Source organism: Crotalus tigris, unplaced genomic scaffold, assembly GCF_016545835.1.
Source record: "Crotalus tigris isolate CLP2741 ecotype Arizona unplaced genomic scaffold, ASM1654583v1 scf7180000018371.15429387391:27106975, whole genome shotgun sequence".
Taxonomy (NCBI): Eukaryota; Metazoa; Chordata; class Lepidosauria; order Squamata; family Viperidae; genus Crotalus; species Crotalus tigris.
The window spans coordinates 995,589-1,021,875 of NW_024096970.1; positions in this window are offsets into that span (position 1 = coordinate 995,589).

Sequence of the window (26,287 nt, forward strand, 5' to 3'; positions counted from 1 at the left end):
TATTATTTTATTATTTTGACAGAACTGAGCCCAGCATTCATGTGTTCTGTACATCTATATAGCCTCTTTTGATCTTTCTTGTATTATCTGGCATCTCCAATTCTTTCCCAAGCCAACAACATACATTGAGTCAGAAAAAGATTCTTTCACACTGATTCTCATTTATTCCTTGTCTATTTTTCCTTTTGATCTTTGTTGTTATATTTTTGATGTCTCTATGCAGCTCTCTTTATCTCATCATCGGCCTCTGTTTGGTTTTTAATCTTGAACATTTTCTGTTGCTTGAATCACTTCTAATCTTTCCTTAATGTGACTTCTTTTTGGATTACTTGATCTTTCAATTCAAGATGACAATGTCTTAGCATGTAAAAAAAAAAAGTAGTGTTTTGGTTTATTATTCTGTTTTGTTTTGTTTTGCTTTGTTTTGCTTTGCTCTGCTTTATTTTATTCTATTTTATTTAGGTTCATCATATATTTTAAGGGATAATCATATTTCCAAATAGGAGACACTGTTTTAGTTTATTGTGTGTTTACATTTGAAAGGTAGTGATCAGGATATTAAATAGGGGTATGAAAAAACATATTTTTAAAAAGAATTAATTTCTTTTCCAAAGTTAAAATGCAAAATAAAAAAGGGAAAAGAATTAACAACCATCAAACAAAAAAACCCTTATTGTTTGACAAAGTTTATTTTCTAAACTGAAATAATAAGATACCTCCTTAGATTATATATTTGATTTGATTTGATTTCTATACCCCTCCATCTCACCAAGTAACTCTGAGAAGCATCCCAAAAAGGTGTAAGTAAGGTAATATTAAGATTTTTCAATTTCATTTATCTTATTGAAGTAAGATGACCAATTTTTTATGACCAGGAGCCATGATCAATATCATTTGTAAGAATCAATGATCCCAGTGGTCACCAAAGAAAAGAAGCAAAATGAGCAGGATCATGAGTTCATACTAGAGTTTTCATGTTTTTTTTTTTTACCATTTTGGGCAATGGTGATCAAAGAAGGGACTGGAGGATTTGTGGTCCATGAAGTTATAATTGCTCACTTCTGACTTCAGCCTATTTTGAATATTTTCTGTTAGAAACAGAACCTTGAATTTTAATGCTGTTTTTCTGGAGATTTAAGGTAACATGGTAGCTTTCTTTTTTTTCAGTTTGGCCTCTGTGTGTGTTTGTGTGTGTGTGAGTGTGTGTGTGTGTGTGCATGCATGTTTTCTTGGCAAGTTTCTTAGTTTGTCATTGTCTGCCTCATATGGCAGAATGAACCACTGACTTTGTACCTAAGGCAAGATGAGAGTTCCTGGTGTCTCAGTTTCTATATTGTCTATAGCAGTGATGACGAACTGTTAGAGACTGAGTACCCAAACTGCAACCCAAAACCCACTTATGCATCATCGGGTGCAGGGTGGGTGTGGCCCATTGGGTGGGTGTGGCCCATCGGGTGGGTGTGGTTGTGGTGGTAACAGCAGACTGGGTGGGACTAAAAAGTGCAATCAATCAATTCCAACTTTGCAAGATCTTTTTTTTTCCCGTGAGAAGTTGAAATTGAGTGATTGATTGAACCTTTTTTCTTGTACACGGCAATGGAGGTCTAAAGTGAAAAGGTTTTATAAAACCCAGCTGAAGGCCTAGGACTGGGGCAATGGCGCGCATGCCCACAGAGAGGGCTCTGAGTGCCGCCTCTGGCACCATGCCATAGGTTTGCCACCACTGCTCTATAGCATAAATTCTCACCATACGTCATTGAGAAGGCCATGAGAACATGCTTCACAAAACACATATATAAACTTTATAGATAGATAGATAGATAGATAGATAGATAGATAGATAGATAGATAGATGTAGGGCTTTGGTTGTTCGGATTTTCTCCCGCGTAAAATTGGAAGTGTCTTGGCGATGTTTCGACGAAGTCCCATTTGTCATCTTCAGGCTGGTGTTTTCAGCTTCGTGCTTCGAGGAGCAATGTGTGGTCTTAGCTGTTTCTTCCTTTAACTGCCAGTGGGGGTATGAACTGATTGGGTGGGAGCTTGGCTGTATTCTGATTGGGTGGGGGTGTGTTCTGATTGGTTAGGGGCTTGACTGTGCTCTGATTGGCTGGGGGGTTGGCTGTGCTCTGATTGGCTGGGGGGTTGGCTGTGCTCTGATTGGCTGGGGGAGTGTTCTGTTTGGTTGTGCTCAGGTTAGTCTGAGTTGCAGGGGGGTTTAAGATTTTGGGCTCTTTGCTATTTTTTGGCTTCGCGTTCGTGGTCGTGCTTCTTCTTCATGGAGGGTGTCAGTTTGCTTTATGTATGGATTGGAGGGGTTTAAAGTGGCTAATGATGCAGCTGTGGTCTGGCTTCTGGTTTGTGGTCGTGCCTCGTCATCAGTGTGGCTTTGGGTTTGTTTTTTGCGTGGATGTGTGGTGGTGACCTCCTGTGTGGTTTTTGTGATTGTGGGTCTGGTATCATTTTTTGTGTTAGGGAGTCGTTTGTCAATAAGGGCGGGTTTCCAAATGGCTGGTAGGCGGGAGGTATCATCTCGCTTGTTCATGCTGTGTGGGCATTTTTCTATCTCGATGGCTTCTCTGATTATTCTGTTATTAAAATGTTCACTTTTGGCAATGGTTTGGTCTTTTTAAAGTCAATTTCATGTCCTGTGGCTTTAAGGTGTTGGACCAGGGAAGAAGTTGGTTCCTCTTTTTTGACTGAGTTCTTATGTTCTTTTTTTTTTTTTTTTTATTAAAAGTTTTATAAATTTTACAAGAAAAACAAGAACAATACAGAACAAAAAACAACATATACAAAAGAAAAAAAATTAAACAATACATATAAAAAAAAAACCCCCCACCCCACACCCCTCCCAAAAACCCTCCCTTCCCCCCCCCCTGAGCTTCCCAGAGCAGAATATAGGCTTAAGAAATAATAAAAAAAAAATAAAAATTAAATTAAAAACTTTATATTTATATATATAAAAAAGATATCTATAATATATATAAAAATAAAACTTATGAAAAAGCTATATGATATTTTTGTATACCCAATCTAAATTGTATAAATTTTATCCATTTGTCCCAGATAGCAAAAAACTTCTCTTGCGTTTTTTGCTTTAAGAAAGCCGAAATCTTTGCCATTTCCGCCAGATAAGCTACTTTAAAAAACCATTCCTGCAATGTAGGCAAAGATTCCTTCTTCCAATATTGTCCAACTAACAGCCTCGCGGCTGTGATCAAATTTAACATCAATACAACCTCCTTTGTATCACCATCTGTAACAATACCTAACAAAAATAATTGCGGAGTAAATTTTACCCTCCTTCTAAAAATTCTCTGGATATTCCACCATATTTTGATCCAAAATGCTTTTATCTCTCTGCATGACCACCAAATATGATAATAGGAAGCCTCCTTATAACCACATCTCCAGCATTTAGGTTGCACGTCAGGGTAAATGTAAGACATTTTTTGTGGATCAAGGTGCCATCTATAAAACATTTTATAAAAATTCTCCCTTAAATTCTGTGCTTGAGTAAATTTGACATTTCTCACCCAAATAATTTCCCAGGTGTCCAATGAACCTGGCTCACCAAAGTTCTGCGCCCATCTAATCATACAATCTTTAATTAGTTCCGTTTCTGAGTCCAATTCAACTAAAACACCATAAATTCTCTTAATGTGGGTTTGTCTTTGATCCTTCAGTTGCTTAATAAGATTTTCATCTTCTCTAAGAAAACCCACCTTACAATCCATCTTCCATCTATCTAGTAGTTGCCTATATTGGAACCAAGAATAATTAAAATTTTCTTGTGCTAATTCTTCCCGTGATTTTAATTGCCAGTTTTGTCCATCCCATTTAAGTAACTGTCTGTAAGACACCATATCCATTTTAACCCCTCTTTTTAATCCTTCTATCGCATGCCAAGGTATAGCCCATAATGGTACTTTAAAATCACTTTTATAATATTTTCTCCAAATCCTAAGTAAAGAAATTCTTAAAATATGAGATTTAAAAGCCCAATCTATTTTTTTATTAAATATTAAATAGGCATGCCACCCATAAAGTAAATCCCATCACTCTAGATAAAGTATCTCAGAGTTTGTCAAATTTACCCAGTCACTAATTAATGTTAAAACCACCGCATCATAATATAATTTCAAATTTGGTACCTTGAGTCCACCCCTCTCACGGAAGTCGTGCATAATTTTGAACTTAACCCTTGGTTTTTTACCTGCCCAAATAAATTTATTGAGACCCTTCTGCCACTCATTTAAATTAATCTCATTTTTCAAAATTGGTAACATTTGAAAAAAAAAAAGAAACTTGGGTAAAATATTCATTTTTATCACTGCAATTCTTCCCATGAGGGATAATTGCAGCTTTTCCCAATTCTTCAAGTCTTTCTGTACCCCGACCCACCACCTTTCATAATTATTTTTAAATAGTTTTGCATTAGAAACAGACAGCATCACCCCCAAATATTTTACCTTATTAACAATCTCAAAACCCGTCGAGTTAACCCAAATCTGCTTCTCCTGACTCGACAAATTTTTAGGTAAAATTTTAGTCTTATTTACATTAATCTTAAAACCCGAGACCAAACCATAATGGTGAATCAACTGTAATAAGTTTAATACAGAATAATCAGGTTGCGACAAAGTAACAACCAAGTCATCCGCAAAAGCTCTCAACTTATATTCTTTTTTATTAACATATATTCCTTTAATTTCCTGAGACGCTCGAATTTTGATCAATAATATTTCCAATGTTAAAACAAACAACAATGGCGATAAAGGACACCCCTGTCTAGTACCTTTCTCTATTGTGAAAACCTCCGAAAGACCTCCATTAACAATTAGTTGTGCTGTTTGTTTTTGATATATTACCTTAAGGGCTTGTAATATGTTTTCACCAAAATTCATTTCTTCCATTACTCTTAGCATAAAATGCCAATTCAGTTGGTCAAATGCTTTTTCAGCATCTAAAAATATGAGCCCTGCAGGAACTTGGTTGTTCTTATCTAAGTATTCTAATAAATTAATAATTTTTCTAACATTGTTTTTCATATACCTTCCTGTTATAAACCCTGATTGATCTTTATGCACAAGATGATGCACCACCCTCATAAGCCTATTTACCAAAATTTTTACAAATATCTTATAATCCACGTTTAAAAGAGATATAGGCCTATAATTTTTTGGTAAAGTAAGATCTTGATCGTCCTTTGGAATCAATGATATAAAAGCACTACGCCATGAAGGAGGAATCTCTAAACCCTGTAAGATACCATTAAAAAGATCATTTAATGGTTGGATCATCTCCTCCATTAAGGCTTTATAATAAACAGCTGTTAACCCATCCGTACCCGTTGCTTTCCCTAATTTCAATTGTTGAATTGCTGAGGCAATTTCCTCCTTAGTAATTAAACCATTAATTTCATATTTCTGATCCTCAGTCAGTTTAGGAAAACTTGCCTCAGCTAAATATTTATTTATATCTAACAGTTGTACATTAGTAGATTTGTATAGGTTTTGATAATAATCCCAAAAAGATTTTTTAATTAATTCCTTCTGAGAAACTAGTTTACCCTTATAATTTATTTTCTCTATTATTCTCTGTCTCTGTTTCTTTCTTAATTGATAAGCCAACCATCTCCCCGGCTTATTAGCATTGCAAAATGTATTTTGTTTCATAAATAATAAATTGGTTGCAGCTTGATCTGCTATCAACATATTAAATTGTGACCTTAATAACTTTACAGATTCTTTAGTACTTTCATCATAAGGATTTAGAATCAAAGCCCTTTCTTTTAGTTTAATTTCATCTTCAAGTTCTCTACGTTTCTGAATCTGATTTCGCTTATAAAAATTATTCATTTTTCTCAAAACACCGCGCATAAATGCTTTACCTGCATCCCATACCATTGACATTGAAGTCCCCTTGTACATATTCAAAGCAAAATAGTCCTTTAAAGACTCCTTTAAGTTTTGAACATTCTTCTCTTGTCTAAACAAATTTTCATTAACTCTCCAGGATCTTCTTTCCTCTACACCAAAAAATAACTTTGCTTGATTATAGATCAGTGGTATTAATGGGTGATTGGAATGGTGTCTTAGACACACAAAGGGATAAGAAAGGTTCCTCTCCTTTTCTTAAACAAGCAAGGCGACCTAAAGCCTTTTTTGATATGAAAGAAGACTGGGAATTAAGGGACTATTGGCGGGAACGTAATCAAGAGGAGAGAGACTTTACTTTTTTTTCTGACAGACACCAATCTTTTTCAAGAATTGACTTTTTCTTGATTACCACGGATTTGTATAATAAAGTAAAGAATGTAAAGATTTTTCCTAGATCACTGACGGATCATAGTCCAGTTTGGATGGAGTTGATTCAAGAGAATGAGTTCTTATGTTCTTCAATGCGTGAACTTATTCTTCTGTTGGTTTGTCCAATGTATGTGTTGGGACAAGCAGTGCATGGGATTTCATATACTCCTTGATTTTCTAACTCAATTTTATCTTTGGGGTTTCTAAGGATGGTGGATATTTTTCTGTTTGTGCAGAATGCTGTTTTGATGTTGTGTTTTATGGAGGATCTTACTGATTCTGTCTGTGATGCCTTTTATGTATGGGAGGATGGCTTTGCCGTTTTCTTGTTCTTTGTCTTGGATTTTAGTGGGGGTTTCTTTTTGGATTAGGTTTGTAATCTTATTTCTATGGAATCCATTGGATGTTAGTACATTGGTGAGAGTGTGTAGTTCGGGTTTTAGGTGTTGTTCGTCAGCTAAGCTTTTTGTTCTGGAGATGAGTGTCTTGGCTACAGAGTTGATCTGTGCTGGGTGGTGGTGTGAGAGAGCGTGCAGATAGTGGTTTGTGTGTGTTTTCTTCTGGTAGATGGTGTGTCCTAGGGAGCCATTGGATTTCTTGTAGACTAAGACATCCAGGAAGGGAAGTTGGTTATTAGCTTCTGTTTCCATGGTGAACTGTATTTTGGGATGTAGGCTGTTGAGGTGTATGAGGAAGTTGTCCAGTTTTTCTTTCCCATGTGGCCAGATTATGAAGGTGTCGTCTATGTATCTGAGCCAGAGTTTGGGTTTGTGATCAGATTTTTCTAGAGCTTGGATTTCAAAGTGTTCCATGTAGAGGTTTGCAATGACAGGTGAGAGGGGTGATCCCATGGGTGCTCCTTCTATTTGTTTATATTTTTGTCTGCTATGGATGAAGTATGTGTTGGATAGGCAGTGGTTGGTCAGATCTAGGATGTGTTTGGGGGGGTTATATTTGTTTTGGATAGCTGTCAAGGCTTCTTTGATTGGCACTTGGGTGAAGAGGGATATGACATTGAAGCTCATGAGTAGGTCGCTGGGCTGTAAGTTTTGTTTCTTTATGATCTCTATAAACTGGAATGAGTTTTTTACATGTGAGGTGATGGATTCTGCATAGGGCTGTAGTTGTTTGGCGAGAAATTTGGCTAGGTTTTGTAGAGGTGAGCCTATGGAGCTGACTATAGGTCTGAGTGGGGTTCCTTCTTTATGTATCTTGGGGAGACCATAGAGTTTGGGGCATCTGGATGATTTCTCTCTGAGAATGATTCTTTGCTGGATCTCTTCGCTAATGGGGGAGGCTTTTATTTTGGATCTGGTGGTTTTTTTCCAGGTAGGTGGTGGGATCTGTATTTAGGGGTTTGTATGTGGAGTCTTAGAGTAGGTTGGTTAATTTGGTTTGGTAGTCAAATGTGTTCATAACCACCGTGGCGTTACCCTTGTCTGCTGGTAGGATTATTATGCTGGTGTCTTCTTTCAGGTTACGTAGTGCTGTCTGCTCCTCTTTGGGTAAGTTGCTTTTGGGTGGCTTGCTAGTGCAGAGGATGTTGGTGATTTCAAGTCTGATTCTGTTAGCGTCATCGGGGTTGATTTTGGTCAGGCTGGTTTCAACTCCACATATAATGGTTTCAGTGAGGATGTGTTTGGGAGCGAATGCAAAGTTGAATCCTTTGGAAAGGACATTGGTTTCTGCTTTGGTGAGGATCCTTTCTGAGATGTTATGCACTGTTTGTTTAATGTGTGGCTGTGAGGGAGGAGGGGTTTGTTTCTGGCATTCTTGTAGTCTTCGGAGTTTGTTGGTGTGTGTATCTGTCTTGAGGGTGGTTTGTGTTTCGGCTCTCCAGACGGCGAGTTGTTTGGATTTGTCCCAAAGTGCGGGGTGGATCTTGTTGCTGAGTTTGAGGTGGAGTGTGAGGAGATCTTTGTTAATTCGGTCTAGGAGGAATCTTTTTGTGTGAAGTTCATTTCTGATTAGGGCCAATTCTGTTCTTTTCAGGATCCGTTTGGTGGCTGCAGAGTTGGAATGGAATTTCAGTTGGAAACATGTGGGGATTAGATTTTGATCTCGGCAGTTGCGTAGGAATGCGAGGTCGCATAAAATGGAAGCTCTTTGGACTTCAAGTTTTTCATAGGTCCTGGTCAGATGGTGGATTTCCTCCTCGTAGAGGTTTGATATTTGTTTTCTGAGGTTTTCGCGGGTGTTTGTATGTAGGTCTTTGGTTGTTCGGGTTTTCTCCCACGTCAAATTGGAAGTGTCTTGGCGATGTTTCGACGAAGTCTCATTCGTCATCTTCAGGCTGGTGTTTTCGGCTTCGTGCTTCTAGGAGCAATGTGTGATCATAGCTGTTTCTTCCTTTTAACTGCCAGTGGGGGTATGAACTGATTGGCTGTGTTCTGATTGGATGGAGGTGTGTTCTGATTGGTTAGGAGCTTGGCTGTGCTCTGATTGGATGGGGGGTTGGCTGTGCTCTGATTGGTATATATATAGTTCAATAATGCAATCCTCGATCTCCGGGAAAAATATAAAGTAGTTGTTTATTGTTAAAACAATACTTTAAAAAAATAAAAAATAAAAACAGTTATATACAAAGTTAAAAAACAACTTAGCTTTCTCTGGTCCTCTGCCAGCGTCCTCAGAGTGAGGCTCAGGGGGTGGGGAGGTTCTTTTTATACCCTTGCTGATCTAACTGCTTACTCATTGCCTGTGTGTTAGGGCCATTCTTCTTGATTGCCTGTAATTGCCTTAGTCGTCCCGCCTTCTCTTTTTTGCACTCCAATTTTGCACTTTTCTTCCTCTGTCATCCTTATCAAGCCTCCCCCTCTTCGTGCTGCTGCTGCTGATGTACTCTCCAATTGCTAAGTTGTTTTTTAACTTTGTATATAACTGTTTTTATTGTTTTAAGTATTGTTTTAACAATAAACAACTACTTTATACTTTTCCCCAAATCGAGGATTGCATTATTGAACAAATATGTCCAGGATTCGCATTTTTGCGACCATTAAGGACATTATATATAGTTGCAATGTGAACTTTATCTCTTTTTTGCTCTGCCTGTTCTTTATCTGCTTTTGGTTTCCTGCTTTTGATTTATTTATTGTAATTATGGCTTCTATTACTATTTACAACTTGCACAATTGTTTGACTTTTTTTGGATATGTGGCTAGGTAAACAACATTTGTTCTCATTCATGGCATCTTGTTTTTAGTCTCCAGATTAAATTAAAGGTTATCTAGAATTAGGGAACTGGCTTCATTTACCAGCTATAATTGGAGGTAAATCAGAAATCAAAGCAAATGGCTGTAATACAAATGGAAATAACTTTTATCTGTGTATATTCTAGTACATTTATTTGTTTAATTTATAAGTTGCCCATACTGGGGACTGTATATTAAGTAAATCTTATTTAAATAATGGAGAGATGGGAGGGAGGGAAGGAGAGAAAAGAAGAGGAAGAGAAGATTTGGAGAAAACAAAACAAAACAAGGATGTGGGATGAAGACTAAAGCGCCAGATCCATACTAAGTAATATTGAAAAATAAGTTTAAGTAGGCACTATGAAAAGAGCAACATGAGAACTATGCATTAGTAAAGGATCTATGACTATAGGCAGCTTACAGCTCAATATATTATTACACTCAATTTTGTGAGATTGTCCTTAGTGTGGATATGTCTGAGGAAGGAGGTAAACAAATCAAGATGGTGTCACTGAAACCACAGCCTTTTTTTATATTCCTGTATTGTGAGCAACACATGTTGAAAGAGCCTTCGATCATGCAATGGTATCTATCATCTTGATTTTTTTTGATGCATATATACCTACATATACAAAGTGCTCCTGCCTTTCTGAAAATGCAGAGGATTAGGGCTGCAAGTCTAAAGATACAATGAATGGATGAGATAATATATAGGTAAGTTAATGAGTTACATTGAAACCAATATTTCAGTTACCAGCTCCTTCCTATTCATAAACATTAGAAAAATTGAACTTATTGAATTCATAGACTCTGTTGAGCCAAAGTTTATTCTAACTGTGGTTTGCTGATTAAACCAGAAAACATCATATTAAATTAAATCCATGTAGACTATACCACGTTTTTCTATGTCATTTATCAACCTAGACAATGTTTTTATTTTTTGTGTGTAGGTCTCTGGCCCTTCTCTCTGTCTTTGAGGTGGATAGAGCTAATAAATTAGAAAGAATAGTGAGCCTCTTATGTATCCTACTACTGCATTATAGAAAAATTAATTATTTTTCTAATTGTTAGTTTTTAATTGTGGATAGGAATACTCCTAGAAATACAAAGTGTTTGTGTCAATAGTCCACCATTATAACAGTTTTCATTATTCTCAGAGGTTGGAATTATACCATAATTTATGCTATACCATAAATCTGAATTTAAAAAAACAATTGCAGCTACCAAATAAATTATACTGTCTCATCCTATGAGGGCTCAGTTCTCATCTATATAGAACTTACACAATTTAATCTAGTCTAGTATATTGCATAAACACAGCCAATGGTTAAACACTGGAAAGATTTGACAAGAATTTCTGAAGTGTTTGATTAACACTGCTATCTGGCCTATTAGATGATTAAATCTCTTGGTTTCTGGAGTGGTACTTTATAAGATGCTACTCATTTGTATAGAAGGCAACAGACAAATAAGAAAAATCTTTGCTATCATATCATATGGTGGTTGTCTGAATGTTTGCAATCCAAATCTTGCAGCCCTAAATAAATAAAGTCCTTATAATGACTTTAAAGAAACCATTAATTTTAGGTGTCAGCAGTAGTTAGTGGGACAAATTGACAAAACATTGTTTCTGCTGCAATTTTATTTACACTTACTTAAGAACTGAAACAAGGGAGAAATAATTATTGCTGATTTCCAAGGTTATTTTCAAAGTAAGTTATATCATTTCAGCCTATGGTCAAAATTAATTGTTGTTAATCTAATTTTAAAAACAGAAAAGAAAAAATATATACACCTGAGCCAATCGCCTTACGATAATGTGTCAAATTAAAACTAAAAAAAGTGGAATTTATCAGCATCACCCTTGGTAATCTGCATTTAAATTACTTTTAATAATTTGTTCCATTTTAATTATCTCCTTACTTGAGCAAGACTAATAACAATAATGATAGATATTTGGTTCACAAATGAATTATAGATAGCACAATTCAAACATTCTTTTTTTTCAGAAGCAGTAAAAGTATCACTGTATCTTGATGAATAGCTTCTTTTGAGTGACTATAATTTCATAAATCTCATGTAATAAAATACCTTTTTAAAAAACAAGAAATGTTCCTTATGCTCCGATGATGTTACCTAGTTTGGGTAATGAAACATCTGCGAGAAAACAATCAAGTTCTGAGAGCACTAAGGACCCCTCAGAATAGTGTGCTTACCACCCAATGCCTCTGAGGCCTTTCTGGAGTCCATTTTAAAATTATGCTAAAGTTAGTTTCCTGAGAAGTGTGTGGTGTGTTTGTGTGTGTGTATGTGTGTGTGTGAGAGAGAGAGTTGTCCACAAAAAGTCACAACTACACAGGCAAAACTCGATTCCTTTTTTATTTGTGTAGTTATTGTATGCATAAAGAAAGAGATAGGACTTTGTTCATACTTTCAGAACTTTTTTAACCCTTCTCCATGAATGTTATTATCAGTAGGCTGTATGGAGGAAAGAGAGTAGGAGCCAATGATGAAAGCAGCATTGGGGCAATGTTATTCATGGCCCTTCCACATGTATGAAAGGGATAGAACTTGTAAGGCCACATGGGGCATTACATAATAAGTTAGCACAATGGTACTCAAGCAATCAGAACTGCTATACAAGATTACTCAAGGAATGAAAGCTACGTCAGGAAGAGAACAATGGCTTCTGCATTATACTGTTCTAAACAGTGAAACTTTTCTTAACTTTTCATCATCAATCAACTTTTCCTTTCCTTTTTTTTTTTTTTAAAGTATGGACATATTCTGCCAAAATGTCCAAAGGCAATCTGGAAAAGGACACTGTCTCATTTCAGCTTAACCTCGATTATATTATTTGTTATTTTAGTTGTAAGGTTTACAACCATTTAGTTGTTGTTTTAAAACAACCCTGCAATGGAAATACAACAATCTTCTTTAATTGTGTGTTATCAAATCATCAACTCCTAAGAGCACAAACTTTCTCCAAGAAACAAGCTAAAATAATTTTCAGCAAAAATCCTTGAAAGTTTCTTCATTTTAAATATAAAGAAATAGAGATATGAGAGAGAGAGAGAGAGAGAGAGAGAGAGAGAGAGAGAGAGAGAGAGAGAAAGAGAGAGAGAGAGAGAGAACTGTATTCACAGGACAGTTAATTCATAACATTGCAAAGATTATTTTTTAGTATAGCAATAGTCATCTTGTGGGAATTTAAGCCAAAAGTAAACTTGTTTTATGTCAATGTACAGACTACAGAATAACATAATAACAATTGTAATAAAAAGATCCATGCAGTACACTAAGCAAATAAGAACTAAAGATGAAAAAGAAGATTAGTGGTGACATTTGGACTATAAAGTTTGCCTTGGGCTTTGGGAGATAAGGGCTGGATAGTATAAGAACAACTGAAAAGGCCATGCATGGGGACAAAAAAAGAAAAGGAAGAGGATCTATATTATTTTATTTAAAAAGAGAAACGAAGAACAAAAACAACAACAACAAATAAGCTATTAGTTGCTATGACTGCCTGCAGAAGAAGGAAGAGAAAATAAGAGAGCAAAATGTACTTTAGATGATCAAAAGATAGATTTTAAAAATAGTGATTAAAACGAGGCAGCCAGAGATGATTAGAATAGAGAGGTGATAATTACAATAGGCTTTTCATTTCCCCCTATTAATTCACATACCAGTGCCATTCTCATTTGCAAGTTTATGAATTTTTAGACTTTTAACCCAGATTTCACACAAGCTATTTGTTCACATTTCAACTAGGAGTCATCTGAAAACACCTCACTCACAAGGATTACATCTGCTATATCTTATTATCTTTATGTTTTTGAAGAAGTTTCAGTTTTTCATCTTTTTAGGTTCATGGCATTATTGAGTTAGACATGCCGCACAGAAGTGCATTTATCTAAATAATGAAGGAATGTATTGTTGCTGACAGTAAAATTAGTATCTTTTTATTGTAGCTGGGCAAGCTATCATAGGAGCTGACATACAAAACCAAACAGTTGTGTATTTTGCTCCTTGCCATTCAGTATTTTCTTTTTCTTGCTAAGCAAAGTAACTGTGTTTTTTTGTACCTACCTTATAATGCTTTTCAAATCTATGCACTTTAATTGCATTTTAATATTTTTTCATATGGTGTTTTAGGACCACAATAGCTACTAGCAGTAGCATTTCTGCATATTTGCCATGTTTTATATCAGATGGTTCTGTGTCATGATGCTAGCTCTGAACTATTCATTGAAGTGGGTTAATAGGTTAAAGATATATAGGCTAGTGGAAAATGAAAGCTGCTAGAGCAGGGATGTCAAACTGCTAGCCTGTGGGCGGGTTGCATCATATGGAGGCCATGCCCACCCCAGCTTTGGCAATGCAAAAAAAGTTGCAATACATCACAACTTGTCATGTGATGTGGTGAGTGGCACAAAGGCACATTCATCAGAAAGGAAAGGAAAGATATTGTAGATCATAAGAAATTACACACACACACACACACACACACACACACAGAGAGAGAGAGAGAGAGAGAGAGATCCAATTTAGTGTTTTATGAATTCATCTTTACTTGATTATGTCAATGTTCTTCATGATTCCATGACACTTTTAAAAGAACTGAAACAAAACCCACAAATCTATCTTGTTCTAAATATTTTTCTAATAGTATGTATTTTCTCTGCAACTTTTTAATATACAGTACATATATATTTAGAGCTACCAGATATGGGCTGCAAAAATATATACTTACCTTCCATATTTTCTACATTTACCTAGACTTAGACATCAATTTATATATTTGCATCCTGATATAGGAACAACATATATCAGAAAAAAAGGGACTGGGGTGAGGTCTGGAAAAAGGAAGAGATTAGGAAAGAAACTGTGGCAACCATTTGACTCCAAAAGGCAGATGCAAATGCTGGTGAATCATATAGAAGCTGTGGAATGCCTGTATCTAATTTATGATAATGTTCACTACCTTCAGTGAATCATGCTGCTGGAAGGAACTGCAATCTCATTATATGAATTGTGTGTTTAGTATTAGAGAAAGATGAGGATATAAGAGACCAAAACCTGGATTTAATTAGATTTGACAAGTCTTGTAGCCACCCTTGTATTTTAATCCAATATTTTTTTGCTTCAGGGCATAGCCACCAAACATGAAAGAAGGTATTTCTCCTGGGAATACTTAAAAAGAAATTTGATAAGAAAATAAGACATCTGATTTTACATATACTAACTGCGGCAAGAACTGCATTCGCGCAATATTGGAAGGAACGCAATATACCACCAGAGGGGTTGATTATTCAGAAAATTTATGAATGTGCCGAAATGGACAAACTCATCTTAGAATTAAAAGAAAATGATGATTCAGAATTTTATGCGGTTTGGGAAAATTGGTATATTTGGATAGACAATAGAAACAAAAATTGGAAATATACATAAGGTTATTGTGCAAATTAGGATATTGTGGGTTAGATTGAATGTACATAGTGTATATATTGTATAGAATGTAGATCCATAGTATATAAACATGACATAGTCTGCTGAATATGTACTGTATAAAGGAAAATGTTAATAAAAATAAATAAATAGGAATGCTGCTAAAAGAGAGAGAGAGAGAGAGAGAGAGAGAGAGAGAGAGAGAGACCAAAACCTATTATCTGATCTCTAAGTTGTCTGGTGTGATAACAAGGTAGGTGGCAAATAAATTTAATAAATAAATAAATGTGGTTTGAAAGATTTCAGGAGGTGGTGAAAAGGATACTAACAGATGCATGAGGGTAAAGGGGTAGATATTCCTAGGCAGATAACCTTGGATATTGGATTAGAAACTTGATCCCCCGTGACTAGCTGCTTGTAAATAAACCATGCAGTCATCTTGAATTTCAACCAACACAACTGATCTCTTATCCACTTCTATGTGTAGCAGGGATACTAAATGCTGAAGTTGGAAAGAACAAGAATAGTTTCCACATAATCCAGTGAAAAGTTTTAATCCATAACCTTCTTTGACTGGAAGGTCATTATCTGCAAACACTGATTCCTTACAATATACAGTGAAGTTGCTTTCCTTTAAGTACAAAATAGCAAGATGCCAAGACCCTCCAGAGTTCTTTAGCAAAAGTATTAAGTAATAAATATGATAACACAGCATACACATACACAGGGAGAGAGTACAGTGACCAGCAGAGCATTATAGTTAGGAGAAAAACATTAAAATTCTTCTTCCTGTTTTGACCAGTTTCCACAGATAAAAGAAAATCATTTTAAACTGCATAAATTATATAAATATATATTCCCCTGAGTAATAAGAAAAGACTATACTTTAATGATTTTGAAAGCCTTTGATTTTTTTCCTCCTCTCCTAAGTTACAAAAGGTCCATTTGAAAAAAGTTACATCTGCATTTGGAAAAAAAAAAAAAAACTATTCACTTCCAACTAGAAGCCAGAAAAAGTGATTTCCTCAGTTTTAGCATGTTAGAAAGGAATACTAAATAGTCAACTGCTTTTTCTCCTTCATTTTGTATGCATGGATGTTCTTTTAATTAAGATAGAAACAAAAGACTAGCTTTCTGAAGTTTATTTATAATAATCTATCTTTGCATTTGGATTAAGAAACATTGTTATTTTATATGTATAGAATCATAGATTACTTAGGTCTTCTGAGATTTTTGATGCATTTGCACTATTTAAATCACTTATTTGACAAAAGCATCCTGTATAGCCTATGTGAAAAAGGAAATAAGCAAAATACCTCACATGCATTGAATTTACAGATAATTAGAGATATTTAAGAATTCTTAGAAATTTGCCTTATTTAATGCCCTATTTCCACAAAAACATTGCAGTGCAGCCTATGTGAAAAAGAAACTATGCAGTGTTTCAGAAACATTTCCCCAATTAAAGGAATTAGTTATGAAAGCTACTGGACTCACTAATATTCATGTTGACAGAGTACAGAAGAAGATATAATACACAGAAATGCTACTAACAAGTGACAGTATCAGTTTTCTTAATATAAATAGTATAGAACTCTCCTATATCCTCCCAAGAATATTATTCTGGAGACTTACTCCTGCCAGCAATGGAAGAAATGGAAAGACCATTGAATCGTACTATCTGAACATAACCAATTCTAATAAAAGAAAACAACATTGACTGCAAATGAACGTTTCTTTAAAAAAAAGCATACAACAGTACAACCATAAAAATAGGAGGAATCGTGTACCAATTCAATAGCTTTAAGAGGAAGAACAGTGTAAAACAAGCAAGCAACCTATCTCCCATGGCTGTTTCTTGGTGGTTGATGATTGACCCCTTCCTTTTCTTTCTTTCTTTCTTTCTTTCTTTCTTTCTTTCTTTCTTTCTTTCTTTCTTTCTTTCTTTCTCCTTCCTTCCTTCCTTTTTTCCTTCCACCTCATTTTTTTCTCAACTGAACTAAAATTTTATAATTATGGTAAGTAGTCTTGAAAATGACTCTAATGGCTTTGCAAATCAGAATTCACCCCTGCAGGCTCAGACAGCCTTGCTATCACAAAACTAACTGTGGTTCTAAAGCAGGGGTCTTCAAACTTGGCTCTTTTATGACTTGTGGACTTCAAATCCCAGAATTCCTCAGCCAGCATGTCTGGCTGAGGAATTCTGGGAGTTGAAATCCACAAGTCATAAAAGGACCACGTTTGAAGACCCCTGTTCTAAAGGAACATTCAGAAATGCTTTCAGTCACACAAGTGCTATCCCCCCCCCCCATGTATTCCTTTCTTTTCCTTCTCCATTCCTGTCAGTTTCTCTTCAACTGAGCTGGGATATTATGGTTCTCAATATTACAGCTGAGGCAAAGGAGGCAGCTGAAAAAGGAAAAAACAGGCAGACTCACAAAATAATTTATGAATGAAAATTATAGAATAATGTATACTTAGACTATGGATTCCCCTAATATAAATGTAAAAAGACAGATCTTTGGCACATTGTTAGTTGCATCAGAATGTATACAGAATATTAAAGGAATGTTATGTTTCACCTATTCCTGGAGTTCAGGTTCAAGTTTACTTATTAATGTATTTAATATATTTATTTCTTTAATAATAATAATCAAGTTTCTTTAAAAAAGTATATAAATGCCAAACTTGCACCAAACTATGAATGGTTCATAACCAAAAAATAAAATAATATCTATTTATAAATGATATAAATTAAAGCCACAAATATAAAAATTAAAAATATCTGGCACCATAACCTTTCACATGCAAACTAAAAAGTTCATTTTAGCAAATTGTGTCCATTCAACCAAACATGATTTTGATCATGTCTAAGACATTTGTTCCATGTGAGCTTTCATTTTAACAGTAATGTTGTTGAGCATATTGTTAAAAAATGGTGTAAGATACAAATATTTCTGTTGCTTTTCAATTACATTCTTCTCCTCAACCTCAAAATGACCCATGGGAGAACAGACTAGTATAGAAACCAGTCTTGTGATCAAGTAAATGTTTTTTTTTTGTTGTTGTTGTTAGAGGACAGGAATTACAAACTAAATTACTTTGCAATGCTCAGGTGGATATTACCCAGGTGTAGGAATCTGTTTTAATTTCTTATTAGGTTATACTATTTTTCTCCTTTTTAATCATGCTTGCTATAGCAGTGACATTCAACTTGCGATGCCCAAAGAACCCATCTTAATATAAAAATCAATGCAGAAACCATTAATAAATAAATGTCCTGTAATACATTTTATTTAAACAAAATGTTACAATTAATGTCACAATTACAGCAGGTATGCCTTGACGTATGACCATATTTGATCGCAGAACCCACAAGTCATGGAATTCGCTAAGCAGATCACCACATGATTGTGCCTGATTTTACCACCTTTGTTGCAGTGGTCATTAAGAGAATGCTGCAAATGTTCAAGTAATCCATTGTATCTAATGGGTGCATTTTGCCAGAATCTGTGCAAAACATGATTGCACTTTATGACAGTTTTGCCAGAAATCAGTGTTTACTTCTGGTTTCTGCCCCAAAAAGCAGCCCTTAGCAAACAATGGGTTCATTTAATGATCACATCATTTGTTTAACAACCGCCACAAAAAAGGATCATAAAATTGGGTCTGGTCACATGGTAACCTGCTTTACAACTGTTATGACTTATGATCAGAACTGCCAAGTTCAATTATAGTCATAACTCGAGGACCAAAACCAAAACAAGTTCCTCTGTGGTTTGGACCAGCAACATGTGGATTAGAAGACAGAAATTTTCCTGAAGCTAGGATTGTGATAATCAAGATAAGAGGGAAGTATAACAGATACTAGAGATAATGCTATGCATTCAAAGAAGAAGTCCTGCTTCTACAAAGTAGCTAATGAACTGAGGTCAGGTTGTAGCCAAATGAAAACTCTCTAAATGAAACGTAGGTTCATTCAGGCTGACAGAGGGAGGAAAGCTGTACTTTTAAATGGGAACTGGGAAATGATTGATGGAGACAACATTGTCCATTTCTGCCCTCCAGAAATATCTGAAAGCCAATTCTGATGACAGGGTGAGAAGCAAGTCTGGATCTGCTCATCTAGATAGTCATTTACAGCATCTATGAATTTTAGATTTTTCATGTTTTATTTGTTATCAGAACATTAATTGATGTAATTTTTGCAATGATAATTTAAATCACCCATAATTACAACATTTGTTAATCAAGTACTTTAAAAAGATCTCATGTGAAATATGCCTGCAACTGATGGCAGATGCACTTGATATTAGCCGTTTATTAACATCATCATCATCAATCATCTTCATGGACTGTTCCAAATGTATTATTCCATTTTTCATTCTATGCCTCCAGATTAAACAAAATATTCTTTTAATCATGTTTCTGACAAGACTACTTCATTTTAGAGGCACCAAAGGTCCTCTTTCAATTTGTGTGTTTAATTCTTGTCTTTGATCTCACCATCATGGTAGGCATCAGCTGTCTAAAGAACTTGACAGAGTGTGGACTGTTAGTAGCTTGTCTTTTGATCTTTAACTTACATATGGTTAGTGTTTGCTCACCCCCTATTGTCATTTTCTTTAATAAAGGCTTCTTCAAGGACTATTTTTTTAAAAAAAATCAGGATGATGAAGCTATTGCTAACTATCTGTGATGTCAAAGCAAGCTTTCATGTATTGATGCTTTATAAATGAAGATGATCCAAGGTGATGAAGGGTCATTTTAATAAGGTTTTTCTTAACTAAGATTTCTTAACTGTGTAGAAAACTTTTAATTGGTAATGTTAACGCTTATTTAATGTATAATGGGAGGGCTCTCATTTCAACTCTTGGAACTTGTTACAAAACCTGCTGAGGCAGGATAAAACCAGAAGAATAATATGCACATCAGGCACTCAGCACCTCACTTCTGATCCTTGTTCCTTCTCTTTTCTTCTCTGCCTGTTTTATTGATGTTGCACTTTGCCAAGCCAGGCTCTACAGAAGGCAATCTTCCAGGCAGCTATGCAGGGGATGTCTTACCCTATAATTGTAACTGCTTATGGTCCCAGCACTTGAAGAAGCAATGGGGTGGGACCAATGGGTAGAAGTTCAATCTGGCAAAAGAAAATAAAGTTCTTAAAAAAAAAATATCCTGAACCACATAAGGCAGAAAGGAAACTCGATGGCAGAAATGTTTTGGATTCCTGGAGAGTGAGGTCCAAACTGTGCAAAAACAATTGAAGCAGTTTACATAAATGAACAGGAAGAAGATTTCTTGTAAGAAATGTTTGAGTAGATTTAAGAATAAAGGGCTTCTGTGCATGTAAGCTTAAGGAACAAAGGCAGGAAGGAGAATTCTGAGATCAACAATTTCATGAAGAACATCTATCTATCTATCTATCTATCTATCTATCTATCTATCTATCTATCTATCTATCTATCTATCATCTATCTCTGCCCATTGTGGTTGGGTCTTAATACCGAAAGACTGAAGAAGAGGATGCTATATATTATCCTATTAAAGGTTTTCAGATATGCCTCTATAGTTAGATAATCATAGTCTTTATATCCTGGCTTTTCCACCTGGGAGATAGCTTTTCCTGTCTGACCATCCTACCTGACTGAAGACTTTTCAACCTTCATTCCAAACAGTCACCAAGAATTCTGCCTGTTTGGTTTTTTTCTTAGTCTAATATTTTAAACAACCAACTGGAACAGATTCGTGTCATTAATGCAACCTTTTGCCCTATGGACATCTTTTAAAAGCTTATTTCAGTTTCAGAGTCCCAGTCCCAATCATCATTTATTAGCAGCAGTCTCCAGGGGTCATGTGATCACATTTTGTGACCTCCTGACAAGCAAAGTCAATAGGAAAGCCAGATACACTTAAAAGCCATGTAACTAGCTTAACAGCTGCATTGATTCACTTAACAACTGTTGCAAGGAAGATCATAAAATGGGACAAAACTCAACAACTTTCTTGCTTAGCAACAAAAATGTGGGGTTCAATTGAGATTTGAGGTCAGTTGAGGTCTCTCCACATGTCATCCTTAGTGAAGCATGCAAACCAGCGTTTGCATTTCCTGCATCAAATGAAGAGACCACATCTTTCTCCTTCTGTCCTGGCCACTTTTTACAGAGGCACAATTGAGATCATTTTAACAAACTGCACCACTGTCTGGTTTGGTGGCAGCAGTGCCTGAGATAGAAAGTCCATATGGAGAATGGTAAGGACAGCCAAGATGATCATAGGAAGTTTGTTTCCTGGTATTCAGGATGCTGCTTATAAGTGCTATGAGCTTAGAACTCAAATCATTGTTAGTGTAATGTATTGGCCACAACTGTTTTAAATCAGTTGCTTAATGTCTGACTTACATTGCTGTATTGTTTAACAGTTGCTGTTACTGAAAGCCAGACTAGCTGTCTCCAAGCTGATAGTGAGATTTGGGGCGGGAAACTGTTACTTTAAACCAGTGCTTCTCAACGTTTGTGTGACGGTAACCCCCGTCACACAAACATGGCGCGCATGCGCGGCGCCACCCCATGCGTGGCGCGCATGCATGGCGCTGCCCCCCAAGGGGGAAAAATGGCGGATCGCCTTGTTTGGCGACCCCCAAGAAATGGTCGATCGACCCCAAATGGGGTCGCGACCCATAGGTTGAGAACCGCTGCTTTAAACCTAGAGGCTAACTGTATAAATAGCTGTGCATCAGCCTTTAGGACTGCTTCTGTTTTTAGTTAATAAACTTGTTTGCTGTTTCAACACTCTGCCTCATTCAATGCCTAAAGAAACAAAGATATAACAGTTAGAGACCCCACACACCCACTTTATGGTCTGTTTCTGTTGCTCCCCTCTTGAAGGAGGTTTCAAAGTATTTCTAGCAGGACTACCCGATTCTGTAATAGCTTTTTTCCCTATGCCATCCGTCTGGTAAACTTGCAAGATTTGTTTTTCTCACCATGCATATGTATTTATAACCCAAAGTAGACTGTTTTTTCTCTGTGTCATATAATATATGTGGATATATGCATAATTCTGTATTATTTGTTTGTTTGTTTGTGTCATATTTATGTAGTGTATATCGGAGGTGGTGACCCTTTGAGAGCTGAATCCAACGAAATTTCATTTTAATGTATGCCAATTAATGTACATTTAAAGTGACAATAAAGTTATCATTCTATTCTATTATTATTCTATTCTATAGATTGTAAGTCGAGACTACCTATACTCTCCAAAGTCTTCTGAGTTGCATTATTTCCTTTTTACTCTGAGGACAATCCCACCCTGGCCAGACGACCCTAAATCTGATTCCATTCTGTCTACTGGCAGCTTCTTCTCTTAATCTGTATCCATTTATCTTAGCATCTCTTAAGATTGTGTTTCTTTCTGATACTGCTCTCAGGCAGATGACTTGGGTTATTGGATTAGAAACTTGGGTCCTCTTGATTAACAATAAGCATCAGCTTTCTGGTAGCCTCTGGCTGCAAATCTGTGCAACCAGATGTTAATGCCATTACTCAGTCCTGATGAACTCTTACCTGTCTGCACCTAGCTTTTTAATTCCATTAATTATTCTCCATCTTTAAACCCAGTCTTTTGAGTTGCATGTTCATCACAGTAGCTCACCAGAAGCAACAGATTTATTAACTGGTTTTCTCAGGGCAATATGGTTAAAAATAATATATGGGATTAATTCGTGCTATTAAGTCAAGAAGTGGCAAGAAGTTACCTGTACCAATATTAGAAAACATTATGTCTATAAAAGCATTATAATATCATATATACAGATATTAGTCCATGTCATAACACATGGCTACACAATTTATCTTCAGAAGATTTCAATTCTAGCCATTGAAAATTGCAAGAAACAGAGATGATAGTGCGAGAAATCTTAGTCTGTCACCCTAGGCCATCAGTGTGCCTTCTGATATCTCATCTTGCTTTGCCAGGTTTTTTGCCACATCTGATTTTTTTTAAAGAAATTCTTTTGAAACTAGTATGGGGCAGAGCATCTTTATTTTCAAGAACATCTCTAGAATTCAAACTTTATTATAAAGAAAGAAAAATATGGGGGAGGCCATGTAGGGATAGTAGGGAGCATCCTAGTAGGAGCGTGTAGGACTTGGAAAGCATTCTGATAAATTGGTACCTTGTAACTTTTTATGTCTCTCTGGCCTCATTTTAATGAATAAAATAACTTTCTCAGAAACAAGTCTAAAGAACATCCACAAGTTCTCTCTCAAAATTCAAATGAACCTACTAACCCAAGAGAATTTACCAAACCAATGACACTGTCATTATATATTTATGGAAGAGTAAGCTGTAAAGTCTAGTAAGGTAAGGTAAGGTAAAGTAAGGTAAGGTAGGGTAGAGTAGGGTAGGGTAGGGTAGGGTAGGGTAGGGTAGGGTAGGATAGGGAGGGTAGGATAGGATAGGATAGGATAGGATAGGATAGGATAGGATAGGATAGGATGAGATAACCTTTATTTTTATTTTTTACTTTGCGTATACTGGTACATATTAAAAATGAAATTCTGTTGCCTGCTCTCAAAAAGTATATGTGTATATATGTGTGTGTGTGTATATATGTATTATATAGACAGATATAGATATATACATATTCATACACATACATAATACACATATACACATGCTATATATATACATATGTATACATACATGCATACATACATATATACATATTAATCACTGTCCATTTTGAATACAGAGCAGAAAGAGGAAACTTGAGAGATCACAAGGTTGATGCAATACGGAACAAAGTTGTGACTGAATCTAGATGTTCTGCTTCGGATACCACAATGTCAGATACCATGAAGACATTAAGTGTATGATTCTTCTGTACCATGACATTCTTGTTCTTTGTTTTGTTGGTTCTATAGATGCAGTTCTTGCTGCCCTTTGGAAAAAAATATACCGTATTTTTTTCCTAGTGGAATTAACCATCAACAGTGTAACATATTTGCAGATGGAGGTTCATCTGGCCGGCACAGTGCTTTCTTTTAGGATTACAGAATTTGAACATTAAAAAAAAGTTATTCTAAGAAGATGGGGATGGGGTGTTTGTTTCTGTTTTACTCAGAGTGCCATGTTTTTGCTCACCCTGCAGACCTTATGCCCAAACCACAAAATGTAGCTAAATAATGAAAGCTGAATGATGAAAAGAATTATTTTATTGTTGTTTGTTTTCTCCTGAGCTAAAAACAAACAAACCCTAAAACATTCAAATAATGAGAAACTGGGCCTGGAGCAATGCCTGTCCTTGTGGGAATAATCTTCCCCTAAGCCTAAATTCAGATATAGGTCTGGCCATCCAGCCACCCCTCCATCCATCCAAGAAAGACCAAGCTAGACTGAAGCAATGTTTCAAAATCAAATAATTTTGTAAACTAGTGTTTGTTAAATAAAATCTGTTTTATAAATCACCACTGTTTATTAAATAAAAAAGCTTTTTTATAAACCACTGGAATCTCTGCAGTAACCTTAATGATTATTCTTAACTACTCAAACTGTGAACAGTGATCTCTTATGCTTCATAATGAGCAATAATGCTCCTATATGCTGCTTGACCAGGCCGTCTCTCCTTACTTTCATTAAGCAGCATCAGGAGCGGTGGGACATAACTATGGAAACATAACTCCTCAGGATACTGCTGTAAATGACTAAGGTAGCTAAGGTAGTTAAGCAAATCTACACCTACCTATAAGATCAGAAAGCAAATGATATTGTTAATTGAAGTTATCAACAATGGTTGAAAATAAAAGTCCATTCAAATGCAGTTTATTTTGAATTTTGAGTGCTATAGTCACTGATTAGAATAATAATGAGCTGTGAATCTATTCATCCACCATTTCAGGTGAAAGAATGAAGTGTGACAAAAGTATTTGTTCACTTGGTCCATTTTAAACAGGTAATACAATTAGTGCTTTCCCTACAAAGCTGGATATAGTATAGACAAAGAGAAATGATTAAAACATAAGAGAAAATAAATTTTTTCTTCTGTATATTCATTTGGATTATTACAATACGAATGATAACTTTTTGAAAATAGAGATCAATTTGGACCACATGGAATGGGCCCAACCCAAAAATTATAAAAACTAAGATTGTTGTGACATTGTAAAGGTTATCTTTCTTAACTCAAAATATAAGTATATGGATCAATTTTAAAATTATAACCCAGCATTAAGCATATGGTTGAACTCCTTGCTGATTTACTGGGCTTCTAAAAAAAAAATGAGTTCTCAACATAAGCTAAACACACCTTTTCTAAGTTTCACCTTTTCTTCTCACACATTTCTATAATTGATAATTGATAGTACAGTTCTAAAACTGGTTAGTCTATCCACTATTTCTTGGGTCTACCATGGGGGGGGGGGTCACAGGCCATCAGGGTCCAGAGCCATAGCTGTCCTCCCCACTGAGTCGACCCTAAAATTAGTTAATTACATAACTAATATTTTTGTGTATTGTTAAAGTAGAATAGAACAGAATGGTATAATACTATCAGTTGAATTTGTTAGGGACATGAAATACAAACAAATTTTCTCAGGTTCAAAATAGTTACCGTATTTTCCGGCGTTTAACATGATTTTCTAAACCATGCAAATCTTCTCCGAAGTCAGGGGTCGTCTTATACACCAGAAAATATCGTATTTTCCGGTGTATAAGACGACTTTCTAACCATGCAAATCTTCTCTGAAGTCGGGGGTCATCCTATACGCTGAGTCATCTTATATGCCGGAAAATACGGTATCTGAAAAAGTAAATTGAATTTGCTGTGCACATTACATGTACATCATACACAATGTTATTCGTATATTTAATTATCAACAGCACTTCTTGACAGATTTGTTTTAGAAGTGTGGCATTTTTTAACAGAACATATCATTCCCCAAAAATTCATTATTCTATAATGTAATTTTGTCTAGTCTATCTCATCTTTTGTAGAAACTAATCAAACAAAATATCATAATAATTTTCTAACCATTTGCACAATTGTTCAGAACCAAAGCACATATGAATGTCCTGTGAGACTTCCTCTGATATGAAAGTGGGATGAACCAATTGCTTTGCATTTATTGATTACCAACCCAATTTGCACTACCTATCCCCAATGGGTCCCCAATTAAAGAACTCAGACATATACAAGTACACAATTCATATTCAAGATATAAAGTTTTTCTATTGTTTTTTTTATGGTTTTATATAGTTCATGTTTTTTTACCCTGTATTTTGTTTTTGTATTGCTTTTAATTGTTGTAAGCCATCCAGAGTCATGTATTTAAGATG